The sequence below is a fragment of the Kryptolebias marmoratus genome, linkage group LG23 (assembly GCF_001649575.2).
Source record: "Kryptolebias marmoratus isolate JLee-2015 linkage group LG23, ASM164957v2, whole genome shotgun sequence".
Classification (NCBI taxonomy): Eukaryota; Metazoa; Chordata; class Actinopteri; order Cyprinodontiformes; family Rivulidae; genus Kryptolebias; species Kryptolebias marmoratus.
The window spans coordinates 4,206,377-4,213,838 of NC_051452.1; the positions used below are offsets into that span (position 1 = coordinate 4,206,377).

The following is a 7,462-nucleotide window of genomic DNA, read 5'->3' on the forward strand; positions in this document are numbered from 1 at the left end:
GGGGGGGGGGTGGACTAATATCAGGCAACTATAGTAAAAGTGATCAGATAACAGCAAGTTTTCAGTGTTTGAAGCAAAAGTTTTGACCTTAACGTGGAAAAAAACCACAACAGTTACACAACCATGCAGCAAAACCCCACAAACACACCTAGATTGTCGAAAACAATCCGCTCTAAAGCACACACTGTAAACACACAGACACACACACACACCATGAGAGGAATGCTTGGCCTGTGGTAGTTAAACAAGTAGAAAATTGGTTGTATTACCAATGAGAGCGCAGCTAATCCTGCTTCTATTCCAGCCTGGATCTATACAGCACAGGGACCAGATGTGGGGATTACCACTCTGAAACCCACACACCTGGCTGTGGGCCTGAACAACACACACACACACACACACTGACAGTACAGAAGATTACTGAGGCACCCACTAAGGCACACTAACTCCCACTTCTGAACCGAAGCAAACAAGCAAACTGTGGATCCTGCACACAGAGGCTGCTTAGAAACAATACAGAACCTCTGCTCTCTGAACCCCTACTTCTTCTTCTGTTGCCCGGTTCTTTTGTACTGAACACGTCAGATGCTTCTGGAAAAACACAGAAAGTAAATCCCTCGCCATGATGGTCCAGCGGTCAAAAGCATCTGGATCAAATCAGGTCCCTAACGATGACAGAACCTGCAGGACCTGTTGGTCGAACCAAAGGCTGGAAATAATAACCAGAAGGAATAAAAACTCTTTAAGGTAAGAACTATGACTGAAAACTAAAGAATCTGTCCCGACCAGGAGGAAGGTTTAAATTCAGTCCAACTGTCCGGGTTTCTTCATGTTTTAGTTGTTACTTTGAAACTTTGAAAGCTTGTAATGTTCATGTTTGTTTGACCCGTTTAACTGCCTTTTAAAGCTCAGTCAGGGTTTCTCCAGCGTTCAATAAATAACTCTGAGGTTAGACATCGATTTCAGGAGCACTTTGGAGGAACGGGATGTTTTAAAGGCAGGATTCAGAGGAAAGGTTAGTTTAACTCTGACTGAACTGATCGGGTCAAGCGATTGTTATATGATAAACCAGCAGAAATATGATGAGCTGCAAATAACAGATCTGAACTATGACTTTAAACTCAACATTCAGCAGGTGAAGCAGTGAACGCACAGAAAGGCATTCTCACCTGCAATGACCTACAAGTCAAAGCATTTATTCTGCAACCACCTCATTTATTAATCATCTTTTTAAAGTCCAATTATCTGCAGTTATTTGCTCACAGCTAAGCTCTTCTTAGAGGCAGTAAAAGAGGAATACAGCTACAGGATACGGCTACAACTCGTAATTATTAGCCAAATGTTCAGAAACTGTAAAATATCCTTGACGGTACTGGAAATATTGTGTACACATCTGTGGCGTCGGTCGGAGGGATGGAGCATGTGTGGGCCAAAAGGAAAGCAGACCCCCCCATAAACACGCATCTACACAAAGCCAGCCACCAGCTGAGGAGCCGCGGCGCTTGCCTGCGCTTGCCTGTGCAGCGACAGGCCGTGTTATTATTTATGCACGCTCATAAAGGGAGAGGGAAAACTCGCCATAAATCACACGAGCCCGAAAGGCTCCGCGAGAGACGGAGAGAGGCGGGGGGAAGTGGACGGGCCTCAAATTTCTCAGAAATTTCTCAGAAATATCAAAACCAGCTCATTCATCATTCCCGCAGCGCCGACACGTCAGCCGTGGACGCTTTCGCACCTCCGTCCACGGACGCACGCAGGGACAAGTAGTCCCTGGGCGAGCTGGAAGTCATAACCTCGCATGCAGAGAAATATGACATGTTTCAAATCTCGTCCCCAGAAGTAGCAGCCAGAGCGTTATAATCGTCCAGCGGCGTACGGCCACCTGCTCCTTCCAGCCTCCTCTCGGGGATCTGACAGAGAAATGAAGGAGTGATTAACTCCGAGCTGCGAGGCTGGCGCCCTCTCACCTGTGGCTCTCCTCTTATTTCCATCTGCCCTCCCTCGACATTAGACTTTCATAAAACCCATCACACCTCGTTTTCCCTCTCACCTCTTCCCTGTGAAGCCGGAGCTTTAAAAGCAACATTTGAGACACATAAACATACATTTTCAGGATCAGGATGATCTTTAATGTTTCATTTACCTTTAATGCCAACTGTATTCTGCAGCTCAAATGGGTTCTTCAGGAGCAAACATTCAGTTTCCCCCCATCTTAGGCAGCTGATACAGATATATGAACCATTCATTGCTGACATTTGGTGCTTGCAGTTGCCATGGAGAGCCAACATCCGAGCCTGGAGGTGTTTAGGAGCAAAAAATAGCTCCAGCTGTAGTTCTTTTTCCTCGTTTCCACCCATCACCCCACGTTTGTTTCAGCTTTATTAGATAGTTATCGACTCCACATTAACGCTGTGAGATTGGCGCAGCTTTGTGAGGCGTGTCTGCAGGCAGCGTTTTGGACGCGTCGGGACCGAAGAGTCCTCGAGATGCTCGCCTTCTTAATCACCACACGACTGCAAAAACACCCGCAGTATGAGATGCACTCAAACTAAACTTCAACTTACTACTAATAAACTCACAACACTGGAGTTTCACCAACCTACCATTCATTTCTAGACAATTTAGACTCATTTCCAATTCAATCATTTAATCACAAAGATCCTTTCAGCAAGAAGCTGACCTTTCTGCAATGCCTTAAACATATGCACCCAGAAAATGATAAAAAAAAAGCAGCATTAATTTATTTACTTTCACACAACATTTTAGGACAAACTTCACCTCCTTTTAAAAAGGATGCGTTGATTTCATGCAAATCAGACTTTATCAAAACCTGGAGAAGTCTTCTAAAGTTCTGTTTTAGCTCATTTCCCAATAATGATATAGGACCAAAGTCCACGTATGATGATGGAGAACCATATGAGGATAAAACACGATAAGATGGACGCTTAGCAAAAAATGATGATGATCTTTAGATAAAAGGTTGATGATTTTAAATATATATAGAAGTACAAAGAATAATAAGGTTGTTAGTAACAACATAAATGTTTTTAAGCCCAAATATTTTCCCTTTTTAGTCTCTTGAAACTCAAATGTTTGCAGAAGTACTTGCAGTTTGGCGCTCAAAGTTCGTTAGCTCGTGAACCGGGTCGTCATCCTAAGAGTGGACAGAACACCAAGACTGGATCCAAACTCTTCATACACACGTCCAAAAAACTAAATAAAAATAAAAACCGTCCCTTTTCTTCTCCGTATGCCTGAGATGCAGGCGAACCAACGGGAAAGAGAGGCCCATTCAGACACATTAGCGTTCGCAGAACTCCATTCATTAAGCCAATCAGCTCCGTGATGAGCTGGAGGGGCAGCAAAATTGAATGACCAAATAAGTGTGTGTGTGTGTGTGTGTGTGTGTGTGTGTTTTCTGTATTAAAGTGTCTGTCTGAGAAATACAATGGACACAGATGTGGCTTCAGCTGTGTAATTGTGGTAGGAATCATTAAATATTTAACCTAAATGAGCTGGATTCAGTATTTGCAAGCATTTACCCTGTGGTTGCTGTAAAAAGGACCCCCCCACCCCACACACACACACACACACACAGACACACAGACACACTCAGACAACGGGGAGTGTGACTTTCTGCTGATTTGAGTTATTAGCAGTTGGAGCAAGCAGAGGCTCAGCGGGTAGAGGAGGAAAAGTCGACACCCTCGCGCGTCTACACCACTCCGGGGGCGACGCTGCGCGGGGAAACAGATGGTGTGAGGACGGCGAGGTCAGAGAGCAGATTTGTGGTAAACAAATTGATCTGTAATAGATCATTAGCTGGATGTGTGGCTCTGCTGCCAAGAATCAGAAGCTAACTGGAGAGGCAGACAGGAAGCCTCCGAGCGACTTTCCTGGCTCGAGCCGGACCGCCGCCATCAGGTTCCTCCGGCCCGACCGCCTCGCTCCGTTAGAAGCTAATGGTCGGCGTGACATCAGAGGGTGGGAGGGGTCACACAAATATATGCAAAGGAAACCGTAGAACCGGCCTCATCCTGACTGAACCGCCGGCGCTTTTGCTTCACTGAACTGACAAATCACTTTGGAGAGGCGCCATTATTCAAAGTCAAAAAGGTAGAGCGACAGATCACGTGGAGAAATTAAAACTTTATGAGAAAAATCAACACGCATGCAGACCGGGACAGCTTCAGTGTAATTACAATCAAACTGGGTTTTGCTTAAAGTGCGTGTAGTTAATTGAATAAAATCAGATGAAGAGCTGCCGTGGCGCTCAGATGGGAGGGCTGCATCAAGGTCGCGGCGGATGAGATTTGATCAAATCAGCTCAAGTGACCGAATCCCGTCGGGCACAAAGCGCCGCCGCCTGATTTGATCTGATCAGCAGGAAGCACTCTGTCACCGAGATAATTCGGCTTCAGTCGCTGGTTTGTTTGTTTGCTGGACGCGTTTGCTTCGAGTCAAACCCGAAAGAAGGCGCTCTGAACGCGGCCACGCTCCCTTATGAATATTCAGACGCTTCGTTGTATCTGGCGAAGTAATTACGACGTGCGGCAGGTACAGAGTCTGATTAGGCTGACACTTGTGTCATTTCTTCTGGTTTTTTTGTTATTCGGTGCACTCAAACCTCGTACTCATCACAGACCATTCACGCGGCGTGTGGCGCCACAGGACTATTCAGCTGCCAGTCAGACGCGGCTCGATGTGGCGGCGAACGAGGGGATGTCACAGAGCGTCAAAGGCTAATCAGCACGTCTGCGCCTCGCAATCACGTCCCATTCTCTGAACTTCCTCTCTTTTTTAAATTCCTCCAGGTTAGCTCGTTTTAAGGCCTTATTGTCGCCTGCCATTTAACTTCAGGCTTCATTTATGACATTTATGTTGGCTCTTAGAGGTAATTATTCAGTTTGGTTTTAAATTTCAGGGGTTAAAAAGTTGAAAAAAGTTAAAAAGTTGGGACTGACTTTGCAGATTTAGCACCGAAGGTTCAGGGATGTCAAAGGAGCAGCAATTAAAGAGTTAATTAAGGGGAGATGGAGAAAAGCTTCCTTTTGTTTCATTAAACTCTCCATGAAATCTTTCGTTTTTTTACTTAAAGGGAAGGGGAGTTTGAGCTTTACGTTGTGGATTATTTTTTGTGTCACTCACAGAATAAACTCATTTATTATTCTACATTAATTTAATTCCCTTCGAGGCGGAGAGCAAAACTAGAGCGGAGGTAAAACATTTAAATCTCAGCTGCATACCTGTGACTCGGAATAAATGAGCAGAAAACGCATCGCCGCCTTCGAGTCTAATCTGTTTGCATCCAGCAGCACAGGCGGCGTCTGAAGTCGGGCTGTTTGAGGCGGCGCTCTGGTACCGGACCGCCCGCCCGACGTGGGAACGTACCAGCGTGGGAACCCAAAGAACGGAGACGAGATGAAACGAGACGGAAAGAAACGAGATCTGAAACCACGAGCGACAAGATACGAGACGTTTGAGATGAGAGACGTAAGGAGGAGGATATATGACATATGATATAAGTGATGACAGGAGAGAATCACAAAGTTCTATTTAGCACAAATAATGTGAAACAACAGGCAGATCTTTAAGGGATCCTTACAAATATCTTGTCTAAAACATTTGACTAAATCAGTGAGTTAAAGAGGTTATCAGGGTGACTGAAAGACAAAGTCTGTAAATAAAACTGGTTTTTGACAATAATCAAAGGATTTATCGCTCGCATTCCGTCTGCTTTTTGGTACCGAATCCTCCTGTTTTTGGAGTTACCTGCAGCTGGAGCAAAGGATTGTGGGTAAATGCTGCCTGCAGAAATGATACAGATCCAGTTATGTCTTCTTCTGTGCACCATTAACAAAGCAGGCGGAGGAGGGTCTGACGGGGGGCTGAGATTCTAACGACTGTTTTTCCAAAAAGCCATTTCAAAGCTGCAGGGCAGGAAAAATACACAGAGCCCCCCCGCTGTTTACATCAAAGGACCGGAGCGGATCATAGACCCGGCCGGGACCTGGAGTGGGTCTCTTTACGCCGCGCCCTTTTGTGCATTTTATGAAGCCGGGGTCACGCCTAACGCGACGCCCCTTCGCCTTCCCGGCGTTCGTCAGCTTGAGATTATTATTCATGGAGGAGGCTGGTGGCCTGTGTCCTCGAGATGGGGGGTTAACGAACGGAGTGGGCGCACGTGAAGCCAGAGCTGTAATCAAATCACACTCGCCCCCTCATCTCCGCCCTCATCAACCACCAGTGGCGCTCCTTCCGTTACACGCGAACACGCTGCGGCGTGGCACAAACACCACGCCGCAGCGTGTTCGCGTGTTCAGCGTGTGTGAGTGTGTGTGTGTGTGTGTGTGTGTGTGTGTGCTGAATAATAGCCAGGGGCTGGCCCAGATAAAGAGGTCTGGACTCGTCGCTAAGCTAAGCACCAGGAGTACAAATAACTAACCATTATCTCTCATTAGCATCCGCGGCTAACACCGAGCCCACGCTGCGCGGCGAGGGCCCTCACACTGGGACCACTCCGCCATGATTGATGGCGAACAGCGCCGGCCACAATAACGGGAGAGAGAGAGGGAGAGAAAAGAGCTAACGATAGAATCCGTCGACTGAGGCGAGGTAATAAAAGCGTACGCGAGACAAAAAGGAAGTCAGACTAATCAAGGATGCCAGGCACGGCTCATTAATCTACGAGAGCGCCGGCGCCGTTCGGGAGCCCAGAGAGAAGTCGAGTGACTGGCGTGGTGCGAGGATCACGGCGGCTCTTCCTCCTATTCCATCTGTCATCTTTTCATCAGCGGCAAAAACAAACAAAATTTTAAAAAAGCAAGAAATGAGAAGTGTGAGGAGCGTTTGGAGAGTCGGCGCCCGGATTACAGAACCGCAGGTGAATCTTAGGACAGCTCTGCCCGGAACCCCTAAAAGAAACCCACCAAAGCTGTAAAAAATGAAAGAATAAACATCAGTAAGACTACGACGCCTCATCATTCTGAGTTTACGTTTCAAAACGAGGCAATAAAAAATCTATGATTCAGCTTCTTGTGCACAAACGAGGCGCAGATGAAGCTTCTGTTCTGCAACAACCGTTTCTCCTTCACGCATCTATTATTTAGCTTTGTCCCCATTTTCTTTCTTTCACAAAGACTCTTTTCCTCAAACTTAGCCGTCCTACATGCATACCAAAGGGAACACACACACACAACTGCTCCTGCAGCTTAAAAACACCAGTTATTAATGCACGGCACAGGAGTGACTTAATATTCCATTTCCATTTTACTTGGCCTTCTTGCTGACTAAGTGTTCGTAATTTATCATTCACCTCGACCCGAGGCTTATGAATATGGATTATGGGCAGTTTATTAGCACATCTTATGAATATATTATGGGAAATTAGAAAAAGGAGACAAAATTTGCTCTTTATTGAAGATTGTGCAGATGTCTGTGTGTGTGTGTGGGGGGGGGGGGG

General features: G+C 46.2%; 1 protein-coding gene across 1 annotated transcript in view; it reads right to left on the minus strand.

Moving 5' to 3' along the window:
* Window positions 1–7,462, minus strand: part of pard3ba (par-3 family cell polarity regulator beta a) — a 149,409-nt gene that overhangs the window by 134,448 nt on the left and 7,499 nt on the right. The window lies entirely within an intron of this gene.